Source organism: Desmodus rotundus, chromosome X (genome assembly GCF_022682495.2).
Source record: "Desmodus rotundus isolate HL8 chromosome X, HLdesRot8A.1, whole genome shotgun sequence".
NCBI classification, from domain to species: Eukaryota; Metazoa; Chordata; class Mammalia; order Chiroptera; family Phyllostomidae; genus Desmodus; species Desmodus rotundus.
In genome coordinates this window covers 24,901,411-24,928,691 of record NC_071400.1, presented here as the reverse complement: position 1 = coordinate 24,928,691, position 27,281 = coordinate 24,901,411, and the positions used below count along the sequence as shown (strand labels likewise).

Below are 27,281 nucleotides of genomic sequence, written 5' to 3'. Positions count from 1 at the left end.
ATGGACAAATTCACACGGACCACAGAAATCCTGAGGAGAAAAAGGGACGGTAAGGCCACTCTCTCAAGGGGAGAGCTCTCTGACCCCTGCCTGGACAGGCTCTTATTGCTTTTCTGGGCACATTACATTGAGGATGGTCCTCATTTACTATGCACAGGTTAGCCTTAGGTGGTTACCTTTTATAGAAAACAAAGGAGAGGATGTTGCTAGTTACATCAAAAAAGAAGGATATTTGCAAATGTAAAGGGAAAACTGGTTGAACTGGTTACACTGGTCCTTGGAAGGTTTAGCATAGATTTTAGGAAGTTCCTTTAAAGATATGTAGTAAACATTTGCTGCTTCAAATCAGGGTGAGGGAGTTTTAGCAAAAGCAAGTGTCAAAGTGGCCTGGGTACAGTGCAGGCCTGATTCCCGACGGGAGAACTTATCCGTGGGCATGGGTCCTGTGTGCCAGGCCTCACTTTCCACTGACCTTTCCGAGTGGGAGCTGGGCCTCCGCCACGCAGAACAGTCTCCTATACTGTTTTCCTTCCATGGTTGGGAGTCCACAGAGGAGGAGTGCGGACTATATGTTCATCTATATGCCCTTGATCTGTTTTTTATCTTTTAGCATCTGTGGATTTTGGTATTTGCTGAGGCATCCTATCCCCCATGAATACAGAGGGGAATACTGTAGTTAAGTTTTGGGGGAGTCAAAGGTTATAGGTGTTTCTCCTGTGTTGTTCTAAGGTCAACTGTACGTATATGTTATCTGATAAGCAGATCTCGGAATTGTGAAATTTCTGATCTACAATTAGCATGGATGTCTAATAAACTTAAGTAAGGTTCATTCAACATCAGTTTAATAAATATCTTACACTTACATAGTTTATATAACACTCTTGCCTAGCCGCTATGCTAAATGTTTTATATATACACTACATACATTATATATAATGTACATATTTGTGTCAAAATAACTATCAAAACAACCCTGTGAGGTGCGTGTATTTTTGTTACCCCATTTTGTAGATGAGGCACTTGCAAAAAGAGGCTAAATGACCGGTCAAAGTGACATATCTACATGGCTAGTGAGTATTGTTTCTGGGGTTGGACTTTGAATCCTGGTGGAGTCTGGCCCTATAGTCTCAACTCATAATTACCATACCGTAGGACCTCCTGGTAACTTTGTTTAATACCCACTATAAGTCCAACATTGTGCTGTGTCTGGGGTTGAAACACTGAATCAAGTCTAGCACACCAACTTAAATCTTAGAGTCTGACTTGATAGTTAGGACAAATATAAAATAATTGCATTAATTATAAAATTAAAATTTTAATGTAAGCTATGAAGCTTAAGTTAAGGGTTTATGTGAGCACATAATTGAGATGTTACCTAAAGAGTCAGCGAACCCCTTCTTTAAAAAGAAGCTGCCAAATTACTGTCAGATTTTATCCCATTTTTTTCAATTGCTGATCATGTCATTAGACTACTTTTAATTAGGGAATGTGTTTACTCTTTACTGATTTAAATAACTTAATAAATAATGGCTTTTGGGTAATATCTGTCATATGTTAAAATATTTTTCAAAATTTTATGTTATTCATGTTTTTGACATTCAAAATAAGTGTGGTTCTTGACTGTATATGTTGTTCCACAGATGTCGCTATATATTCTTTCTCCGGTGTTTTAAAAATTATGATAGTTTTAAAATAATTATTCTCCCACCCAACTGCTGAGCATAGCCTTTAGTCTCACCCCCTTGGGATGTAAAAGCACAGACTCCTGGCAGCTGCAGAGCGAAGTATATGGCCTACCAGGGAGGGGGAGTCAATCCACACTTCTGCCCCACTGCTGAGCTTAGCCTCTAGTCCCGCCCCTCCAGGAAGCATGACCACAGACCACCAGTCCATATAGAGCACATCTTGTGGTCCACCTGGGCAGGGAACCAAGACAACAGTTCTGCCCAAATTTGAGCATAGACCCTGGCCCCAGAATACCAGGCAGCCTGAACAGTGAACCTGAGCAGCCTTGGAGCCCAGCCTACGCTATCACCCAGATGCAGAGCTCAGCCTACTAACTCAGCCAGCAGCTGAGCCCAGAATATAGCCTTGCCTGATTGCTGAACACTGCCTGCAGCTCACCCAGGGAGGAGGCGCAGCCAAAACCCTGCCCAATTATAGAGCATAGCCTGTGGACCCACCTGGCCAGGAATCCTGAAAGGAACCCCACCCAACCTCAGGGCAGATCTCCAGCTGCACCCAAAGGTGGAGTACAGGAAGCGGCCCCACAAGACCAGAGGGTTCAGTCAGTAACCTCACCAACAGCAGAGCACAGTCAGTGGACAACCCAGCTGCAAAGCCCGACCTGACACATTAGCCTATTTCTGGGCACAGACTTTGGCCCTGCCTGATTGTGACAGAGTGTAGTAGACCCCACTTGACCAGGAAGCCAGGCCTCTGGTCCTACTTGAATATGGAGTTCAGCCAGTGGCACCACATGGTCAGGGAGCACAGCCTGAGGCTGCACTTTTAACCAGGAGTGGTTGTGGAACATGACCCAAAGCAGTTGCAGAATCTAACTAGGGGAACTGCCCTTCCAGGGAGAACAGTCTGTGACCCCTGTTGACCAGAAGAGATCGCTGAGCCCAGCTAGTGGGTCCACCTGACTATGAAACATAACCACAAGCCCCACACACCCAGAGAGCTCACCTAGTGACCGCAACCTAAGTGTCTGTCAAGGGATGAATGAATTTTTTAAAAAGTGTGCGTGTGTGCACGCACACATGTGTGTATAAGATGGAATACTATTCAGCTATGAGAAAGGAGGCAGTCCTGCCATTTCCAAGAACATAGATGAGGCTTGAGGGCTTTATGCATTGAAATGAATCAGACTGTATAATCTCACATATATGTGGAATCTAACAAAAACGAAAGTCATTGAAACGAAGTCGATTGGCGGTTTCGAGGGGTGGGGTAGGGTAAGGGTGGGGTGGACAAAGGTGGCCAAATGGTACAAACTTCCAGTTACAAGATAAATGAGTTCTGGGGATGTAATATATAGAATGATGACTATAGTTAACAATATTGTTTTGTATACTTAAAGCTTCGAAGAGGGTAGATCTTAAAGTTTCTTGCTGCACACACAAAAATGGTAACTATGTGAAGTGATGGTTGTGTTAACTAGTCTTACTATGGTAATCGTTTCACAGTATATACGAGTGTGTATATCACCCCATTATGCTGTCCACCTCAAATTTACACAAGGTTATATACCAAATGTATCTCTGTAAAGCTGGAGAAAATTTTTAAAAAACAGTACTTATCTGATACTACATCTTTATTTTTATTAGTAATCTTTTTCATTATATATCTGATTATTTTGGCCTCCTCAGTCTTACACATATATAAAAAATAATTCTATATAGATACACAATAAAGTCCCCTGGAATATTGATTAAAATTTTATTAAACATATAAATTAATTTTAGGGAGAGTTAGCATATATATACAGTATTGAGATTTTCCATCTAAGAATGTAATACACCTTTTCATGTATTTATATTTATATTTTGTGCCTTTTTGTTAAACTTGTAGTTTTCTTTATATAGTTCCTGAACACTTCTTGCTGAGTTTATTCGTAACTATTATGTATTTTTTGATGATTGTTATTGATGAGGTCATTTTTTCTGTTGTGTAGCCAGGGTGCTTTTGTGCCAGAAGGGTACTGGATATCTGTGGAGACATTTTTGTGTCCTAACAGTAGGAGTAGGGTAGTGCTACAGTCTACTACTTGGTAGACACCAGGGATGCTGCTAAACAACTTACACCAATGCACAGGGCAGGCCTCTGTGTCAATGAACTGCTAGACCCACAAGCCACTTGTGTTAAGATTGAGAAACCATGATATAAGATAAAGCTATTATTTTCTTTTGAATGCATTAATTTTATAACTGCAAGTTTATTGAACTTTCTTATTATTTCTATTTTTCACTTTGATTATCTTGGATTCCTCATATATACCACAATATTTTAATGGTATGTACCCTCTTCTTTCCGATATTTTAATCTCATTTCATTTCTTATCTGAGTCTAGTGGCTAGGGTGTCCAGAATGTTAAATGAAGACGATTACTAAAAACGTTTTTGTGTCATTCCTGTTTTGAATGACAATACGTCTGGTTCAGCATTTCCCAAATTGTGTTTTACAGAGCCATGGTCCAACCAGATGCTTCACATTAGTTTCTGTGGAAGCCTTGCATATCATATCCCTCTACAGCAGAGTCACAATTTATAGTAGCATATTAAAGGAGCACTTTGAAAAATGATGCTGGGGTGCAGTGGCTCTCAATCTTGGCTGAACATAAAATTGCCCCGGAACTGAAAAAAAAAAAACAACTTACATTTGGATACCACCTCCAGAGATTCTTAGGTACTTGATCTCTGTTGAAACCTGGGAAACAAAAAAAATTACTTTTTAAATCTTTCTATGTGATTATAATGTACAACCAGGTACAAAAACCACTGTTTTTTTCCTCATCATTAAACATGAAATTCGTGGTTTGAAATAAATAATTGTATTATGTAATAGATGAAATATTTTGCTTCTATTTAAAAAGGAGTTTTAAAAAACAGGAATGCCAATTTGCAGTTCATTCTCTGGTACTTTATTCAGCAATCTTCTCTATGCTGTGTTTCCTGATCTCAGTTTAGTTTTTATTCACAACTAGTTGCTGTGGTTTCATAAATGCAGGATTTCTGATCTCTTTGAAAAAACAAAGAAGGCATTTTCTTGTTTCTCATCATAAGACTAGAAGGAAACAGCTTTACTCTGATTCCTGAGTTGGTCCTTTTCTTCTGATCTGTAGTATCTCTTCACAAATCCGGACATATTTAAAATGTTCTCACTCTGAAGAAATAAACAGGTGGACCAGCTTTTGCTTATTATGTCCCCTTATTTTCTTTTCCCCATGACAGTCTCTTCTTCAGGGGACAGTGACTTCTTAAGAAGGATAGTATCCGCCTTAACTTCATGCATCTTGTGTTCATTTGCTCTCAGTGATTTAGAGTGTATTAGAAGGACTATGTCAGGATCGCCTCTATTTGCTCCCTGAACTTGTTCTTTCATGAGCAAAACACTCTGATTGGGCATCTTCTTATATTTGTTGACAGACCTTTTCAGCATTTCAGCATCATTATATGTTTTTACTTCTTTGTATGTGTTGCAATTCATTTCAGTAGGATGGGAGAGGGAGGGAAGGTAACAGTTCTAATGATGTGACCAATTTACCTGGACTGTGCCATCTTTTTATGTTTTAACCCATAAAGCTAATACAATGGCCTTTATAAATAAACTTTCTTAAAGAACTCACATGACTCCACTACAGGAAGACAAACAATCCAATTAAAAAATGAGCAAAGGACTTGAACAGACACTTCTCCAAGGAGGACATACAGAGGGCCCAGAGACATATGAAAAGATGCTCAGCATCAGTAGTCATCAGAGAGATGCAGATTAAAACCACAATGAGATATGACCTCTTACCGGTCAGAATGGCCATCATAACCAAATCAACAAACAACAAGTGCTGGCAAGGCTGTGGGAAAAAGGGAGCCCTAGTGTACTGTTGGTTGGAATGCAGACTGGTGCAACCACTGTGGAAAACAGTATGGCATTTCCTCAGAAAACTAAAAATGGAACTGCCTTTTGACCCAGCAATTCCACTGCTGGGATTATACCCTAAGAACACTTGAAGACCAATTCAAAAGAACCTATGCACCCCAAAGTTCATAGCAGCACAATTTACAATAGCCAAGTGCTGGAAGCAACCTAAGTGCCCATCAGTAAATGAATGGATGAAAAAACTTTGGTATATTTACACAATGGAGTTTTATGCAGCAGAGAGAAAGAAGGAGCTCCTACCCTTTGCAACAGCATGGATGGAACTGGAGAGCATTATGCTAAGTGAAATAAGCCAGGTTGTGACAGACAAATACCATGTGATCTCACCTATAAGTGGAAGGTAATCAACAAAACAAACAAGCAAGCGAAATAGAACCAGAGACATAGAAATAAATAACAAACTGACAGTAACCAGAGGGGAGAGGGGAGGGCAATTACAGGAGAAAGAAGGGAAAGGGTCATCAAGGAACATGTATAAAGGACCCATGGACAAAGCCAAAGGGGGGAAGGATTGAGGGTAGGAGGTGGGGGTGGGTGGGACAGGGGGATGTGGTGGTGGAGAAATGGAGACAAGTGTACTTGAACAATAAAAAAATAAAAAATAAAAAAATAAATTTTCTATTTTACTTATTCTTGTGAATCATGTATGTCATTTTATATCTTTGCCAAGGACATTCATTTGATATCTAAATCCTTCCTCTAATCCTTTAATGATTATTGTTATTGTTTAGTTCCATTTCTGCTTCTTTTTGATGATATGTACACCAATATTAACCATTTGTTTTCAAAAAAACTACCTTGTGAAAAGCAAATTGAAATTTACTATGGGTAACAGATGGATTTTCCAATAGAACACTTTCTGATGTACGTGACAAAATCCAATATATGCTATATTTTCCAGCACACATGATTCCTTTCTACTTATAGCATTTTAGAGAGGCTAAATGTAGGTTCTAACATAATTTATTTCAACACATTCAAGAAATCATTTGGATAATATATATTATTTTTGATGTACTATCAGCAGAATTTGCTGTATCATATTCTGGATAATAATTTGCCTCATAATTCAATGTAGCAGCAGCATCATTCCATGTTGTATAATTACAAAGTGAACAAATTGTTTTTTGAACTTTATTCAGAAACTTTGATTATTTTTCTAGTAATGTTGCAACTATTTAAAATACAATATATTGTATCATGGTATCTGAATCATTTCAGTATGTTCTGTGGATTTGTCTATATGTGACTCCCTCAAGTGTTTAATCAACTTTTGCTTGGCACATTACCTGTTTATTTGGGCTCCCTGGTAAGACCCAAAGTCTTCTTAGTTATCACTGTCATTTTGTATGTCAACCTTTTGAAAGGACAGAGGTGATGATTTGATTGTCTCACTTTACTGTAGAGATATTGCAACATTTAAATATAAGGAAAATCCCTATACTTTAATTTTTTAAGATTTCATTTTCATTTATTTTCAGAGGGAGGAGAAGGGAGGGAGAAAGAGATGGAAAGAAACATCAGTGTGGTTGCCTCTCCAGCGCCTCCTACTGGGGACCTGGCTTGAAGGCATGTGTCCTGACTGGGAATGAAATGAGTGACCCCTTTGGTTTGCAGGTGGGCACTCAATCCACTGAGCCACACCAGGCAGGGCGGAAAATCCCTATATTTTAAACCATTTGCACACCAACATAAATGACAAAATGTGAGAAATATTTATATAAAAAAACCCTCAGTTATAATAATGAACATGCTTAAGAATGCATAAAGTCATTCCAAGGAAAACTTGAAAAAAGTATTTTGGGGAACTTGAAGCATTTTAATGGATTAGTATCATTACTGATATTAGAACAATGCAATTAAGCAAAAGTATTAAAATACTATAATGAAATATAGTATTTTTGAAAGGAATGTAATCTGTACTATATTGTAATCCATATTCTCAAAAAAGTTAAGCATTAGGGACTTTTGGTCAAGATGGAGGCGTAGGCAGACACACTTCACCTCCTTGCACAACCAAAAGAAGAATTACAACTAACCTCAAAACAAAAAATACCCAGAACTGCCAGAAAAGTGAACTGTATGGAAGTCTGACAACCAAGGATTAAAAGAAGCCACATTCATCCAGATGGATAGGAGGGTGGAGACGGGCAGAGAGGTGGTGTGGCACGGAGAGGTGGAGGAGGCAGCGGTGGGAGAATGGGCAGTCCCACATTCACATGTGGTGCATAAAAATAGGGAGTGATACCTTAGGAGTAGTGATCCCAGCCACAGGCCAGACCACACCTCCCTGGGTTCCAGCACTGGAAAGATAAAGCCCCATTACCTCTTGCTGTAAAAACCTGTGGGAATTGGAGCAGTGAAAGAAACTGCCAGTTTCTCAGGAGAGTCCTTTTAAAGGGCCCCTGTGGGCTTAGCACATATGCAAATCCACCCACTCTGGGAATCACCACCAAGACAACAGCTAAAAGGGTGCCAGTCACATTCGGGAAGTGGATGAAGTGATTAAGAATGGGGAGAGTGCTGGGCAAACCTACAGAAGCCAGGTAGTGGCATTGTCCACTCTCCAACCCCTCCCCCCCACACAGGGAGCCACATAGCGATGAAGCAGGTTGCCCCACTCTGATGAATACCTAAGGCTCTTCCCCATACAACTTAACAAGTGTGTTAAGGTAGGGAATCAAACTAGCTCTGCCTAACACACAGAAACAAACACAGGGAAGCTGCCAAATTGAGGAAACAAAGAAATATGGCCCAAGTAAAAGAACAGAATGAAACCCCAGAAAAAGAATTAAACCAAATGGAGATAGCCAACCTAGCTGATGCAGAGTTCAAAACACTGGTGATCAGGATGCTCAGAGAACTCATTGAGTATGGCAAAAGCATAAGGGAAGAAATGAAGTTTACACTAAGTAAAATTAAGAAAAATACACAGGGAACAAAGAGTGAAGGGAAGGAAGCCAGGATTCAAATCCACAATTTAGAACATAAGGAAGAAATAAACATTCAACCAGAACAGAAGAAACAAGAATTCAAAGAAATGAAGAAAGTATAAGAAGACTCTGGGACATCTCCAAAAGTGCCAACATTCGAATCATAAGGATGCCAGAAGGAGAAGAGGAAGAGCAAGAAATTGAAAACTTATTTGAAAAAAATGAAGAAAACTTCCCTAATTTGGAGAAGGAAATAGACATACAAGTCCAGGAAACACAGAGAGTCTCAAATAAGTTGGACCCAAAGAAGACCACACCAAGATACATATATTAAAATGCCAAAGATTAAAGATAAAGCGAGAATCTTAAAAGCAGCAAGAGAAGAGCAGAGTTACCTACAAACAAGTTCCCATAAGACTGTCAGCTGATTTCTCAAAAGAAACTTTGCAGGCTAGAAGGGACTGGCAAGAAGTATTCAAAGTGATGAAAAGCAAGGGCCTACAACCTAGATTGATCTATCCAGCAAAGCCATCATTTAGAATTGGAGGACAGATGAAGTGTTTCCCAGACAAGGTAAAGCTAAAGGAATTCGTTATCACCAAGCCATTGTTACATGAAATGTTAAAGGGACTTATTTAAGAAAAAGAAGATCAAAACTATGAACATTAAAATGACAAATTCACAACTATCAACAACTGAATGTAAAAGCAAAACCAAAGAAAAAATCTAAGCAAACAACCAGAACAGGAACAGAATCATAGACATGGAGGTCATTTGGAGGATTATCAGCTGGAAGGGGAAAGGTGGAGAATGGGAGAAAAGGTACAGGGATTAAGAAGCATAATTTGTAGGTACAAAATAGATGGAGGGGTGGGTGGTGGTGTTAAGAATAGTATAGAAAATGGGGAAGCCAAAAAACTGACATGCATGGTGCATGGACATGAACTAAGGGGGGATTCCTGGAGGGAAGGGGTATCCTGGGCAGAGGGAGGCAAAGGGGAAAAATTGGGACAACTGTAATAGCGTAATCAATAAAATATATTTAAAAAAGTTAATATTAGGGCAGTAAGCCTATTCTATATGATATTGTAATGGTGGATCCATGCCATTATGCATTTGACAAAACCCATAGAACTTTATAACACAAATAGTACATTTTGATGTATTAAAATATTTAAAAATCATTTAGAAGGTTGAGGTACCCTGGGAGAGAATGCAAACTGTGCTTAAAAAAACATATAATTGGACCACAAATGTATGAAACGACATCACTGAAGAGGGTGGTAGAATATGGTACTGACCTAAGTAACTTTGGAAATAAGTGGAGTCTGTAAAGGTAAAGTTAAAGGAAATGTACATAAATACTGTATTCAGATTGAGTCGTTTCTTATGGGACTATGGGGTAATAATTCTGAAACCATTATAGTTGACCCTTGAACACCTCGGATGTTAGGGGCACTTACTCCTCATATAGTCAAAAATGCACGTGTATCTCTTGACTGTCCAAAAAGCTTAACAATTAGTAGCCTAATGTTGACCAGAAGTTTTACTAATAACATAAACAGTTGATTAAAATGTATTTTGTATGTTATATGTAGTATATACTGTATTCTTACAATAAAATAAGCTAGAGAAAGGAAAACGTTAGGAAATGATAAAGAAGGGAAATTATATTTACAGAATTTATTAGAGAAATCCATGCATAAGTGGACACACATAGTTCAGCCAATATTGTTCAAGGATTAACTCTATATAGGTACATAAAATTTAACAATTAAGTTAATTGATGGTGCATATTGGGAGCCAGATTTCTTACTGTTGGAATTTGAGGGTATAGGGAAGCAATGAGAGGAGACTATGATCCATGTGCTAATGGATTAGAATCGAACATACTATTATGAACAGCTATTTAGCTTAGTGTAAATATACTATATATAATGTGTGTATATAAATGGGTTAGTATACATGTATCTTTGCTGTGTCAGCTCAGTGAGTGTACAAGCAATGACATTCCAGTAGTAAAAGCACTCCTTGCACTCGGATCTTGGTTTCTAATACCATTATACAAGAAAAGCAACTAAGTTTCTTTGTAGAAGTAACTGATTCTAGGACTGGGATATATAGGATGAGCCTGGAAGATCTTTTATTTCTGGAAATTTAGAACTAAAGATAAAAAAGAGATGGAAGTGTGTCAAAGGAACATGAGGGCCAACTGAAACAGCTCCCAGTGGCCAAGGTTAAAATAATTTAAATAATAAAACAATGTAATGTTTGCCTATAACCCCAAGTGTAAAATAGATATTCACAAGTCCATACTTATACAATTAATGAAGGAATAAATAAATGGAAGATAAGAGACAAACCTCCCATTTTGAAGAATTCCAAATAATTTAGGTAGGCATTCCATCATCAAGGGGATGGAGCGTAACTCCCCCGGGGAGTTATGGGATACAGATAGTGACTTTCTTCCAAAGAATACAGTGTTAAAGGAGGAAGGAAACCTAAGAAACACTACCTCAACCTGGTGAATGATAAGCCATGTAACTTTGATGAGACAGAATAGGAATGGCAATTTACCTGGGTGATCTTCCCACTGAAAACCTTTAAGCCCAGTTTAATCATCAGACAAATGAGGAAACATCAGCCAAATCCCCACTGATGAACAGTCTACAAAGTACCTAATCAGTACTCTTTGAAACTGTCAAAGTCATCAAAAATTGAGAAAGTTTGAAAATTGTCACAGCCTATAGGAAACTAAAGAGACATGATGACTGAATGTAATGTGATATCCTGGATAGGATCTGAGAATATTAAAAGGACATTAGGTAACAAACAATAAGGAAACCCTAATAATATATTTAATTTAGTTAATAATAATGTATTAATATTGCTTATTATTGTGACAAAAGTACCATGCTAATATAAGATGTTAGTTAATACAGGAAAATGGCTGTGGGGTGTATGGGAACTCTGTATTATCTTTGCAATTTTTCTGTAAATCTATAATTATTTTAAAATAAAGGTTTATTTTAAAAGAATGCAAAAGATCGTTAAATTGTTGCGTTGAAGATACAAAAAAAAAATACCAGACTGACATTACAGCAATAAAAACTGCAATGTCTGAGATGAAAAATGTATTGAATGGGATTAATGACAGATTAAACATAGCAGAAGATGAGTGTATCTGAGGACATAGAAATAGAAACTTCCAGAAGGAACTCATAAAAATTATTTTTAAAAATTCACAGATTATTGGTCAACTGTGGGAAAACTTCAAGTGGTCTAATATATGTGTACTTAGACTCCTCAAAATGGAGGAGGGAACACAAAAAACCTTTTTAAAATGGCTGAAAATTTTCCAAATTTGATTACAATTATAACTCCAAATACCCAAGAAGTTAAATGACAGTCAAGCACAAGAAACATGAAGGTAACTACACCAACACATATCAAAATCAATTACTCAAACTCAGCAATAAAGAGAAAATCTTAGAAGCAACCAGGGGAGGAAAAAGATACTCTATGTATAAAGCATCAAATTAAGAATGACATCAGATTTCTCATCAAACAATGCAAATGAAAAGTCAGTGGAGCAACAACTTTAAAATATTGAAAGAAAAATACCCTCATACATAATCTGAAGTAATTTATCACCAGCAAACCTGAACCACAAGAGTATTAAAGAAGTTCTTCAGGCAGAAGAAAAAAATCAAATTAACACAGCTAAAGATTGATCTAATGACCTGGACAACTAATTCAGGGGATTTTTCAAAATGATAGTACAAGAGGGTAAAGGAATGGAAAGCATGAGTGGAACATCTGACATGGAATCCTTTGTTCTTCTACAGGCAGAGAAAGGAGCGGAGGAAATATTTAAAGAAATAAAACTATATAGAAATTTATACACATGTACACACTTATTTGACATATTTGAGTGAATTGTTATGTGTATGCAGTTCTGAAAAGTCCCAACTCTAGGAGACATTCAGCATTTCCTTTCTGTGAAATGTTTACACAGCCAGTTAACGGAATCTTTTCAGAGCCACAAAAATTTTTTTCCCCATCTGCTCCTAAATTAGGCCTTTAATAATTCATTTTGTAAATGACAGTCTTAAAATATTTTTGTGTTTTGCCACATAGAATCTTAAATTTCCAACTGAATCACCGCAACAGATTTATCATAAGAGGATTTAAGAGCCTGGGTTTATAAACTTTTAAAACACGTATAGTTGAGCCTCTGACACCTGCTATTTATTTATTTATTTATTTCTCTATTTATTTATGTAAAGACCAGTATTCCATTCAATGGAGAAGACCAGGTGTTCTTTTGACTGGTGTTTGTAATATCTTTGAAAGGTAACCATATTAGAGAGTATATGGAAAATATCTAATAATAGGCACTTAAGTCTAATCCAGTTATTTCAAGACATCATCTAACCTACCATTTTTCCTCTTGAATGATGAACACAGGACATTAAAGGAAATTGAGAAAAGAAGGGATGGTTCTAACTTTGTAAGACAGATATCTTTTCTAAAGGATACTTGAAAAGTTATCAGATCTCGTATTTTAAAGTTCTAGGTGTATAGCTGCACTAATGTAGTGAGAAGGGCACAGAGCTGACAGAAGAATCAAATTCTTGGTGTTGATCGGATCATATACTAGCAGTGTAATCTTGAATACATTACTTATGTGTTCTAAATCTAATTCTTCATTCACAAAATGAGATAGTAATATATACTGTACACCTATGATGGAGTTGTTGAGAGAATCGAATGACAGTACATGTGGAAAAGCACCAAAAAGTATTAGACATTAATTTAAACCTTAACTAAAGTAATCTTACACTACGTATAGTGATTTTCAATCTCTTTCACCTGATGCAGACATAAACTAATTGCTAACATTCTGCAGCACACCAAAAATATGTATTTTTTGCTAATCTGACAAAAATAGGTATGATTTTGATTCCTTCACACTGGCCAGCTATAGTTGTGTTGGCTGTTGTCATTTTTTTTTTTTAAATTTGACAACCTGAGGGAAAAGAGGTCAGTGCCCCTGACTAAATAGTCAGATATGGCATGTTTCAAAACTTCTTGTAGCACACCAGTGTAAAAATTGCTGCTATATATTATTATTACTTATATATTAATTAGTTTAAACACATTTATTCATACTTATATGGGGGGAGTAGGTTTACAGGTTTTCATATGGAAAATAATACAATAAAAATAATAATACAGGAATAAACAATGTATTTTATGTACTCACAACTGTGAAGCTACTTTTGCCCCATCCTGTATATCTAAGTACATATACAGTGGTGAAAAATTGTCAAAAACTATTCTACTTCAGCATACATTGTAGCGCAAGGGGACATAAAACAGACAAATACAATATATCATATAGTGATAAGTGCTACGGAGGAAAATAGTTGGAAAACAACAGAATCTGTTGAGAAGTAAGAAAATTGATGCAACTTTCAGTAAGATAATTGGAGAAGGCCTCATTGAGAAGGCTACAAAGGTCTGAAAAGAGCAAATGAATGAGCTCTGAGTATATCTGACAGAAGTGTGTTTCAAAGTGAACAGCAAATGCAATAGCCCTGAAGCAGAACTCTGGCTGAGTGCTGGAGGAACAGCAAGGCTGCCATTTTGGCAAGAGTCGAATTCATTTGGGGAAGAATGCTATAAGATGAGCTCAGAAATAAAAGCCCTATATTACACAGAGCCCTATAGCTATTTTAAGGACTGTGTCTTTTATTTTAAAGAATTTGAGAAGGGAAGTGATATAGACTGGATTATATCGAGCAGAACACATGAGAAGGGGACAGAGGTGGAAGCAGAGCATCAGCAATGATCCAGAAGGGAGATAATGCTGGCAACAGGGCATTATCAGTGGCGGTGGAGAGAAATGATCTGATTGTAGATGTTTCAAAATACTGACCTCAATGTTTTCAATACTGACTCTCTGTGTGGCTCCATAGTGAGGTTTTTCCTCCCCTTAATCCTTTGTTGCTTCCTTAAAAAAGTCTAACACAAGCACAGAAAATTGCAAACTTAATAAGCACATATTGATAAAATTTTAAATTGATCACACCATGTAACCAGAACCCAGATTTTAAAACAGAATATTGACAACGAATCAGGAGTCCCTTTCATGTGCCTTTCCAATCATTACCACCTCTACTCCAGTAATCATTATAAGGACTTTATGAATTAGCCTTGGCTGGTGTGGCTCAGTGGACTGGGAGTCAGCCTATGAACTGAAGGGTCACTGGTTCCATTCCCAATGCCTCTCACGTGCCCCCTACTGGGAATTGAACCGGCGACCCTTTGCTTCACTGGTTGGCGCTCACTCCACAGAGCCACACCAGCCAGGGCAAGTGGTTTGTATATTTTTGTTCCTGCATAGTATTTTATTGTATAAATATTCTACAATTTATTTCTCAATTTTTGTCTTTTGGACATTTGAGTCATTTTCTTCTTTGAGTTAGTTGAATAGTACTGCTGTAAACATTCTTGTATATATCTTTTGTAGAATATACATTTGCATTTCTGTTGGGTTCATACCTAAGAGTGGCATTGTTGTGTCATAGAGTATGTATCTGTTTAGTTTTACTGGATCCTATTGGTTTCCAAAATGATTGTACCAGTGCACACTCCTATATCAATACCTGAAAGTTCCAAATGTTTCACATTCCTGAGAGAATTTTATTTTTTATCCTTTTCATTTTAACCATTTTGATGACTGTGTAATGATGTGGCAGTGGTTTTCATTTCTCTGATGACTTATGAAGGAGAACATCTTTTCATATGTTAATTGGCCTGTTGATGTAAGAAATGTCCAAACCTGTAAGAATTTTTATGAGTTTATTTGAGCCAAACTGACAAAAATTGCTGGGAAGAAAAATATCAACAGATTGAGGAAATGCTCTAGAGAATGTCAGTTTGGCACCCTATTTTATACATTAGAATCAAAGGAGGAGGAATAAATGCGTTACATGAAATCCATTGGTGATAGATTAGAGAGGAGGAAGAAAGCAAAGCAGGGACATCTCTAGGAATGGATAAAAGGAAAATGAACAGACACACGCTTCTTTTACACTGGTGGGAACAGGATAGTTCACAGCTAGCAATTAGCATGGTAATAACAATGAGGGGCTTTGTGGTCTCTACTGTGGTGGGAGATTGTGCCTTGAAGTGTCTGGAAAAAGGAAATTACCCTGACATTCCAGGTGTGTTACCTTAGATGCAGTAAGACAACAGACAGGCTCTGTTAAGGTAAAGATTGAGCTTTGTCAAGGAAGACGGAGGCCTAGGACACACTACCCACTGTGTCTAGGTTTCAGTTAGAAAGTTTTAATTGCACAGCATCTTGTGTGGTTCCTCTTGGTATCTGAGTTTGTAAGGCCACTATGCAGACCTCCCCTGAGCTCATCAGGTTTAGTGTGTGACCCCTTTTTGTCCATAGGCCATTTGGTTATACTCTTTTGTGAAGTGTCTGTTCAAGTGTTCATTTTTCTCTTGGGTTGTTTGCTTCTCTTGTTGATTTGTAGGGAGGTACTGACATGTCTGGATACAAGTCCATTCTAGGGCATTTGAACTACAAAGGTGTTTTCCATTCTGTTGCTTGACTTTGCATTCTTAAAGGTCTCTTCTGATAAACAGAAATTTAATTTTTTTCTTTTTTGTTTCCCTTTTTTGTGTCCTTTTGAAGAAACTGTTATCTAATCCTATTTATGCATCACATTTAATAAGAAAATCCATATGTAATTGATTTTTGTGTATGACTAGTTGGAGGCAAGATTAATTTTTTTCTATATTAGTGATCAAGTTTATTTGTTAAAATTTTTATCTTCTTCACATTTTACTGCAGGTATCCACATATATGCGGTTCCAATTCCAGACGCGCTATGCTATTCCACTATTCTGTATTAGTAACAGCATACAGCATGCTGTCTTAGCTTTTGTAGCATTAAAATAATTTTTCTATACAGTAATGTAAGTCCTCTAACTTTGTTTTTCTACTTTGATTACTTTGAATATTCCTGTCCCCTTTTATTTCCATGTAGATTTATAATTAAATTGTCAATTTCCACAAAAAATAAAACTAGGATTATTATTGGGATTCATCAACAAGATGAATTTGTGGGAAAAGTGATATCATTACAATATTGTATCTTTCTATATATGAACATGATAAATTCTTCTACTTATTTAGGTCTTTGATTTTTCACAACAAAAATGTTTTCTAATTTTATCTTTAGAGGCCTTAAATGTATTTTTTGATATTTCTGATACTACTAAAGATGGTTTGTTTATTTTAAAGGTCATTTTCTATTTGTAGTTGTTATATAAATAGTTTTATTTTTTTGCATATTACATCTTACTTTTATTTAAAAAATTTATTGATGTTCAAATACAGTTGTCTCCATTTTCCTATGACCACTTTCCCCTTCCCTATCCATGCCCACCTCCCACCCTCAATCCCAACTTCCCTTGGCTCCATCTATGGGTCCCTCATTCATGTTCATTTATGTCAATTTCCCTTCTTTCCCACCTTCTTTCCCTCTCCCCTCCCCTCTGGTTACTGTCAGTTTGTTGTCAATTTCAATGTCTCTGGCTATATTTTGCTTGCAAGTTTGTTTTGTTGATTTGGTTCCACTTATAGGTGAGATCATATGGTATGTGTCTTTCACCACCTGGCTTCTTTCACTTAGCATAATGCTCTGCAGATCCAACCAGGCTGTCACGAATGGTAGGCATTCCTTCTTTCTTTCTGCTGTGCAGTTTTTGGATCCACTCATTTGCTGATGGGCACTTAGGTTGCTTCCAGCACTTGGTTATTGTAAATTGTGCTGCTATGAACATTGGGGTGCATAGATTCTTTTGAATTGGTATTTAAGGGTTCTTAGGGTATAATCCCAACAGTAGAAAGGCAGGAAAATCTGATATTCGACACAGCAATATTTTCACAGATATATTCCCTAGAGCAAGGGGCATTAAGAAAAGAATAAACAAATGAAACTTCATCAAATTAAAAAGCTTCAGCACATCTAAAGAAAACATCAGCAAAATGAAAAGGGAACCAACTGCATGGGGAAATATATTTGTCAATGATACCTCAGACAAGGGTTTGATCTCCAAAATATATAAAGAACTCACACGACTCCATTGCAGGAAGACAAACAATCCAACTAAAAAATGGGCAAGGGACATAAACACTCACTTCTCCAAAGGGGACATACAGAGGGCCCAGAGACATATGAAAGGATGCTCAACATCACTAGTCATCAGAGAGATGCAGATTAAAACCACAATGTAGAATTTAATGAAGAATTAAAACCACTTCACACCAGTCAGAATGGCCATTATAAACAAATCAACAAACAACAAGTGCTGGCGAGGTTGTAGAGAAAAGGGAACCCTAGTGCACTGTTGGTGGGAATGCAGACTGGTGCAGCCACTGTGGAAAACAGTATGGAATTTCCTGAAAAAACTAAAAATGAAACTGCCTCTTGATAATTTTATCAGGAGTAAGGGTTTAAGTTTATGAATTTTATTATGTTTCAATTGAGGTTATCATAGTATATTTTCTCCTTTTTATGTTAAAATAAGAACTTATGATTATTGGTTTTTTATTCAATGATTATTGATTTTTGAATTTTAAATGAATCATGCACACCTGGGAACAAACCTCTTTGATTTTGATATATTATCTTTTGCATACATTAGAATTCAATTTGCTAATATTTTGTTTAGAATTTTTGCATTAATGGATAAAAGAATGATTCAAATATGTGGTCTATAGGAAATCATTTTAAGGACACAAATTATTTGAATCTATAAAGATGTAAAGAGATCTACTATGCAAAGGGTATCCAAAAAAGAGCTGAAGCAGATATACTAATACAAGATATAATAAACTTGAAGGCAAAAAAAAGTTCCTAAGACAAAAAATGCAATTTTACAATGATAAGAACAGTTTTTTTAAATAAAATATAACAATTATAAACATAAATCTACCTAACAACATAAATCCAAAATTTAAGAAGTAGAAGCTGAAATAATTTAAGGGAGAAATAGACAATTCAGTAATAACGGTAGGGCACATAAATACCTCACTTTGCTAAATAGATAAGGTGGCGAAAAACAAGGAAAGAGGAGACATGAACAACACTAGAAACAAAATAGACCTGCCAGACATGAGTAAGACACAATTTAATCAGCACAACAAATATTCTTCTGAAAGGAAGATGGAATATTCTCTAGGATAAATGATATTTTAAGACAAAAAATAAGCCCAATAAATTTAAAATGATTTAAACCATACGATACATATTCTTTGACTGCAAAAGAATATTGACTTTGCAGAAATAAAAAGGACTGTAAGAGAATACGGTACACAATTATATGTCAAAAAATCAGTTGACTAGATAAAATAGACAAATGTCTAGAAGGGCAGAAACTACTGAAACAAACTCAAAAAGAAAATATGACAGAAAAAGATTAAGAGGATCAGATAATTAGCTCAGGGGTTTTGGCAGTAAGTGGTGATGGGTACAGGCTTTTTGTTTGTTTGTTTTTTGTATTTTTCTGAAGTTATAAAAATCTCACCTTAGATTATAGTGATGGCAGCCAAACTCTGTGAATATACTGACATCCTGAACTGTACACGTTAAAATAGTAAATCTTATGGCATGTGATTTGTATCTCAATAAAGAGTATTTAATAAGAAACCTCAGCAAACGTAAAAAGTTGGAGCAAAATACGAAATTCAGTTACAGCGTGTACATGTATTCATGTCCTTTATGTTCTCATACTAATGTAAATGGTGTTCTTTTCTTTTCAACTTTTAGAATAATCTGTAGACAAAGTCTGGACAACTTACATTCTGTTATTGAAAAGTATGTAAATGCTCTTAACATTTGCAGTGAAAAAGTATAGGCACACATACCAATGCGAGGAAATGGAAAGGAGTAAGAGAAGTCAATTGGAGATGCAAGTGCCGATGTCCTTAGCTTACACAGTACAAATTGAAAGACCTTGTTTATATTTTGGTGGCAGAAGACATTAGGGTATAAGTATATTATTTATAAAAATCATAAATATAGGTACTAAAAATAGAGATGTAATTTTATTTTCATGGTAATTACTCGGTAGGGTATAAGTAAGCTTATTTCTAGTTTATTATATCAGGAGGTCAAAAGATTGATGAGTCAAGATTCAGCAGCATAAGCGTATTACTTAGAGACGGAAGTGATGACCAGAAGAGGGAGTTAAAATATTAGGAATGGTTCCCTTGGGGGAAGTGTAGAGCCTAGGATTCTTTTCATAGTAAGTCCTTCTCCAATTATTTGATTAAAACATACTATTTGGTTCAACAACATATTTCGAGTATATAAGTTTGAAAATGTCTTTTAAAAGAGAAGACAACAGTGGTTATTGAAAATTTATTATTATGTTTTCTGTGGAAGGAAGGTTCTTGCAGTGTCTAAAGGAAAAGAAGTTCCTGAGACCTGCATGGGAGGATGGGGATCTGTGGTATGGTTTATGGATGATGTACAATTAAGGGGGTTCCCCTCCTGACCTTCGAATGTCCCATCTCCATCCATCTGGCCATGGAAAATGTCCAATCTTGTCTTCAGTAAGGCCAGCATGAAGGCCACTGCCCAGAGTCTATGCTTCATATTAAAATACAGCCCAGCATCCAGCTAGCTTAGGGTGTGTTTCCAGCTGTAGTCCATTGCTGTGCTTCGGTATTCAGGCTCCCTCCTGGAGGCCTTGGGCCGTGTGGCTGCTGGGGCCACATGAGTATGTAAAGAACAGGTGCATGCACTGTGAGAATACAGGTTGAGAGAAAGAGAGACAGAGAGAAGCTTCTTTATTTGCCAGCAGTTATATTAGCTTGGGTGTGGACCAGGTGCTTTCTCAAAACAACCAATCTACTTCCTAAACTGTCGGGGACTTTGGATAGGGTCCATAACCCAGTTGGACTGGAAGGCCTCTACTGTCCAGCACCACTCCCTGTGCACCCCAACAATCAGGTACCAGAGGGAAGAAGGGAGGGATATTAAATCCCCTTGGTAGAGCATGATGCTGTACTCCCCTGGGGGGTGAAGCTGTAACTTCCTGGTGAAGCAAACAGGCTGATGCTCCCCATGTTAGGCTCAATGCCTAAGTCCCTTTTGTTCCCTGTCTCAATATCTAGCTAAACACCAAGAATAACAATTACAAGTAAAATCAAGTACTGAAAATATTATACCTAAAGAGGTTCCAGAAAGTATGGACTGTAGTACTATCTCCATGAATGGTAATAAAGGTATTTTTTGTTTTTCCTGCTGAGATAGAAAAATGTGAGTCTTTAGAAGAGAATGAAAATTCTCCTAAGACTGACAAAAAAAAGACCTTGATTGACACCCCTTAAACTCTGGACAAAGTGGGTATCGGTATCCACAGCTGCTCAGAGAATTGAATTTATTCCTGAAAACCAGGAGACAATTGATGGGACAGAAAGGCAGCTAATTTGAAAAGAATAAAAGGAACTGACTCTTTGCAATGGCTATGGTTGACCTGTGAAGTTCTCTGCCGTCCCTATGTTACTAAGAAGAGTCTTAAAACTGAATACTGAATTTTCACAGTCATGCAAACTAAGGAAAGAGCGGGAAGGAAAGTAAGCCTTTAAAGGAAATGCACCACCACATAAGCTTCTTTAAAAATTGCTATTAGAAAGTTATACTAAATTATTTTAATATTGGGTATAGAAACCTTTAAATTTTATTCCCAAAACTAATAGATTGTAACTGCTCTGTTTCCCCTCCCTCAGATTTAGCCACAATCTGTAGAAAGACACCAAAATACACAGAGAAACTAAATACTTTACATTCACTAACAACTGTGCCTGGTAAATACAGGAAATACCAACACACAGGAAGGTTATATGCACCTTATTAGACTGTATGTTAAGGTAGCTCCTGTGGACCTGTGTCCTTTTACAGGCTCTTAGGTCTTCCAGAAAGAATTTACATTGTTCTATGCACAATGTTTCTTGTATCTTGTATCTTCTTCAATTAATGTCTATTTTTCACATTACATGGCTGGATACCTTCTGGGCAAACCGCAGTGTATGCCCAAGATAACATGTGAAACATATGTTAGTTTTGAAAACATGTGCTAACATAAAAATGTATACATGAATGTTTATAACAGAATTACTCATATTAACCAAAAAGTGAAAAATACCCAACTATCTGTCAATTGATGAATGGATAAATATAATGTGATGTACCCACACAATGGATTCTTATTCAGCCATAAAATTAATGAAATTACCAATGCTATAACATGGATGAATCTCTAAAATATTATGGAAAGTGGAAGAAACCAGTCAAAAAAGACTACCTATTATATGATTCCTTTGATATGAAATGTATAGAATAGGCAAATCCATAGAGACAGAATGCAGATTCGTACTTACTTGCCAGGAGCAGGGAGCAGAGGGTATGGGGAGTGCCTATAATTGGTATGGGGTTTCTTTACGAGTGATGAAAATGTTCTAAATGTAGGGACTGACAAGGTTACACGTCTGTAAATGCACTAAAAACCATTAAATAGTACACTGGAATGGTGAGCTTTGTGTGATATAAATTATATTCAGTGAAGACATTAGAAAACAATAAAGTGAATATCCAATGTATTTTTTCAACATATAGATAAGTAGGCATTAGTAAAAGTAAGGAAGGAACTACATATTTTAAGGCTAATATCTAAATAAATTAATAATGTAGTTTCAACCAGACCAAACTCTCAGGGCTAAGATAATTTTGTGAATTACTAGTATGTTACCAAATTTTACTGAGAAAGAATTTGTTTGTGTGCAGGATATATTCACTGGCAAATAAATGATATAAAGTAGGAATAGATGTTAGAAAAACAAATTGCAGCATTATTCACTTATAAATATATACCTTCACATACATGCAAACGCATTCTACTCCGCAATTAGAATTCAACAGATTTTACAATATATCCATTATACCATTCAGGGGATAATTGAGGGATGTAACACATACCATATAATTACTCAGAGCCATCCAAAACATTAATTACAGCTTTAGTAATATGTTATTGACATGCTAACCTCAAATAAACAGTTATTACAAAGATAATGTAGAAATATACAAGGGGGACCCCACAAAACTGGAATTTATTTATAAAAAAATTGTGTATTTACCACGGCTGGTGTGGCTCAATGGAATGCGTGCCAACCTGCAAATCAAAGGGTCGCAGGTTTGATTCCCAGTCAGGGCACATGCCTGGGTTGCAGGCCAGGTCTCCAGATGGGGGCATGTGAGAGGCAACCACACACTGATGTTTCTCTCCCTCTCTTCCTCCCCCTTCCCATCTATCTAAAAATAATAATAATAAAAAGAGAATCAACCACTAGAGCTACCTTTGGGGAGCTTTGAAGAAGGGGAGACTTGAAGGCACTTGTTAGGTCTTCACTACCCTAAGACACTGTAAATGCTCCCTGAGTGCGATTACCTCTGAAGTGGGCAGCGGAATGGGGAGAGTGCCAGAGACAAATATTTTTCACAATTTTTACTTGTTTACCTCATACGTTAAACAAGTGAAACATGTTATATATTGTTAGTACTCTTAATTCAGCGCCTCAGCTCTGAAATCTTCATCTTATTATCAAATTACAGCTCAACATCAAAAGCTCTGTTTACAAAATTGCCAATTTCTGTTATTTGTAAATTGTTGATATTCTTCACTGCATTCTACCCTAATCACATGTCCATGTCTAATCCTGCACTTTCTGTATTCCAGCCCAGGAATAAAACATGGCAACAAGGAGCCATAGCCTTTTTTACTGGCAATAGTACTTAGAAACCAAGTTCTGGGGGCGGTGTGCACGTTGTTACCGGTGCCATTGTGTGGGGCCTTCAGTGGGGCAAGCTAGGCAATATATTAACGACAGCGACAATAAAGAGAATCATCAGCTCTTAAGGATATGCTCAATTAAAATTAAACATTAAATCAATTTTTCTGATATTGTTTTGGTTTAATGTATGTCTTTTCTCTTTGGTTCTTAAGAAAGGTTAGCCCATAAACATTATTTTATTTGATTTATCCTACAATATACATAAAAGCTTCAAAATTACAATGCCGATATTGCTGCTAAGAGCAAAATTACTAAGTGGATGTTTAATTTTCTCTGCTTTTTTTCTTTTTTTCAAGATTTTATTTACTTATTCCTAGAGAGGGGAAGGGAGGGAGAAAAAGAGGGAAATAAACATCAGTGTGTGGCTGCCTCTCACGTGGCCCGCACTGGGGACGTGGCCTGCAACCCAGGCATGTATCTTGACTGGGAATTGAACCAGTGACCCTTTGGTTCACAGGCTGGCACTCAATCCACTGAGCCACACAAGCCAGGGCTTTTTTCTTTGTCTTTAAAATATATTCGACTAAAGATGTACAGTGTGAATCCTATGTTCAAAAGTCAGTTAAAGTTATTTTTATGTGTGGTTATTCTACCAATTTTACATGCATTTAGGTTTGCTTATTTTAGCTTATATTCAATTTTAGATTTCACCGTTTCCCTTTACATTTTTTAAAATCCTCACCTGAGGGCATTTATTATTTTTTCATTGCTTTTAGAGAAAGAGAAAGGGAGAGGGAGAGGGAAAGAGAGAGAAACATCAATGTGAGAAACATCGGTTGGTTGCCTCCATACATACCCCAACTACCCATTGAACCTGTAACCTGCGTATGTTTCCTGACCGGGGATGAAACCTGCAACCTTTTGGTTTACGGAATGATGCTCCAACCAGCTGAGCCATACAGGCCAGGACTGTTCCCATTTTCATTTAATTATATTTTTGAATATATAACATATATATGGTTCAAAAATTAAAAATACATGACTATGTGTATTTATAGATTCTTACTTCCATATATATTGCATAAACTCCATTCCTCTATCTGAAGTGTAAGAAGGATCATCTATAGGTTACTAAAAGAGATTCAGGTATAATTTCTAAGTATATGAATTACCATAGTCAGATAAATAGGAAGCATCAATGAATAAATTAATGTAGAAAGAAGGGAAGAATCATAGATTTCCAAATAGGCTGAAAGAAATCAGGAGATCAACAAAATTAAGGGGGGTCAAGGAGATAAACATGATCCACTTTGCACTGTATAAAGTCCAATTGAAATCATAAAGATTAAAATGGATTTTATGTTCTGTACTAGCTGTTCTAAGTGATTTATTTCTTAATGTTTCATAGTAGAAATGTATAAGCAACACATGTGACCTCATGATAGTAAAGAAAAGGCTATTCATGTTCTGCCTGTTGCTTTTGAGTATAAATAGGTCTGGGCCCACAAATGTTGTTTGTTGCTAGAGAAATCTGAGATTCATGTAAAAATTATTCTGTATGATGCAGGAGAAAGACTACATTTAAATGAATAGTAATTTTCTTTATTACAAGCAGTGGATGTAAATATTAACAAATATTGACAATATGAAATAAGAAAAATGACAATGTTTTGTTATGTTGAAATATATGATGATCTAAAGTACAAGACAATGAGAACACAGAGGTGAGAGAGGCAAAAAGGACCTTAAATTGTTGAAAAGTGGCAAAAATACTAATATATATTATACTCCAATAACTCAAAAACACATTTTGTTATTTTTAGGGTAAATACCAAAGCAATAGTAAAAGAATATATAAATACAAAGCTAATAAAAATGTTGACACAAAAGTAGACAGAAAAAGATATTTAAAAAGAGAAAGTCAAGGTAATGCAAATAGAACATAAAGACTAAGATGATGGTTAAACCTAATTATTCTAGTAAGTACGTTGAAAATTGAATAAATAGTATGGTGACAAGTGGGTACTGAAAATATCAGAAGGAACACTTTGTAACGTATGTGATTGTCTAACAACTCCGCTGTACACCTGAAGCTAATGTGGAATAATATTGAATGGAAACTGTAATTGAAACATAAAATTAAAAAATTGAGTCAATATTCCAATTATCAAAGAAAAATTGTCAGAGTGAGTTTTCAGAAGGAACAAAAAAAATCCCTCAGTGCTACTGGTATACCATGCAAGCATTAACCAAAAGAAAGATGAGGCTTTATTTTATGAATATCAGACAAACTAGATGTTAAAGTCAGAAACACTTTAAAAATTTTTCAATGACAGTCAGCATTCAGTATGATTTTATATGTGTCAGGTGTACAGCATAGAGATTAAACATTTATATAATTTACAAGGTGATCCCCCCAATATTTCTAGTACCTGCATGGCAGTACACATATTTAGTACAATAGTATATTTTATAATAATAAAAAGGCCAACCTACCAGGAAGATATAAAAATTGTATTTTTATTTACCAAATAGTATATTATGAAAATATATAATTTATGAATGGGACGAAGTAAAATGAGAGATAAACAGGTTTGTAATCACAATAGGAGACTTTAACACATATCTCTCTAATTGATAGAAAAACATACAAAGGCAATATAAATATTGAGGATTTGAATGACATTTTAACAAATTTGACTTAATTGATGTATATATTGAAAGTGGAGATAAACAATAGATAAACAATAAAAGAATACACACTATATTCCATGTACATGACCATAGGCCAAAAAGCATGCGCCAACACCTTTAAAAGACTGAAATCATAAATAGTGTATGTTCTTTGTCCTCAGGGAATTAAACTACAAATGAATAACAAATGATCACTATAAAAGCCTTGTGTCTGGGGCGATAGTGGGGCTCAGGGCCGGGCGGCTGCGCCATCTTGTGGCCGGAGGGGGTGGTGCGGGGTGCGGGGGTGCAGGGGACTACTGGAACGGCCCGGAGTCTCGGGAACTGGAGCCCGAGGAGCTGCTGCTGGAGCTCAAGCCAGAGCCTGAGCCTGAAGAGGCGCCACCCCGGCCCTGCGCCCCAGTGGGAGCTTGGGGCCCTGGGCCTGGCACCGGAGTCCCCGGCAGCCAGGAGGTGGAGGCAGAGTAGGGACTGGTCCATGGTAACCCGGGGGATGGCACCATTGAAGACCCGGAGCTGGAAGCGATCAAAACTCAACTCAGGGAAATGGAGGAAGAAGCGGAGAAGCTAAAGGAGCTACGGAAGGAGGTAGAGAAGCAGATGAATATGAATCCACCTCCAGGCAATGCTAGCCCAGTGATCTTGTCTATTCAGAAGATGGAGGCTGATGCCCTTTCCATCTATGGTGGCAATGTGGTCTATGGTGCAATAGCAGAGGAGCTGGAAGCACACTTTCATGGCTGTGGTTCAGTTAACTGTGTCACCATACTCTGTGACAAATTTAGTGGTCATCCCAAAAGGTTTGCATATATAGTTCTCGGACAAAGAGTCAGTGAGGGCCTTAGGTGAGTCCCTGTTTAGAGGTAGACAAGTCAAGGTGATCCCAAAACAAACCAACAGACCAGGCATCAGCACAACAGACTGAGGTTTCCCACACGCCCGATACCGAGGCTGGACCACTAACTACAGCAGTTCCCAATCTCGCTTTACAGTGGTTTTAACAGCAGGCCCCAGGTTGCATCTACAAGGGCTGGGCTAGAGATACTTCATGGCATTCCCTTATTAAAAAAAAATGTATAAGGAGGAGAGAGGGGAAAAAAAAGTAA

At 36.9% G+C, this 27,281-nt stretch overlaps 1 pseudogene; it reads left to right on the top strand.

Annotated features, from left to right (window-relative positions):
- Positions 1-27,281, top strand: LOC112310554 (polyadenylate-binding protein 2 pseudogene; annotated as a pseudogene).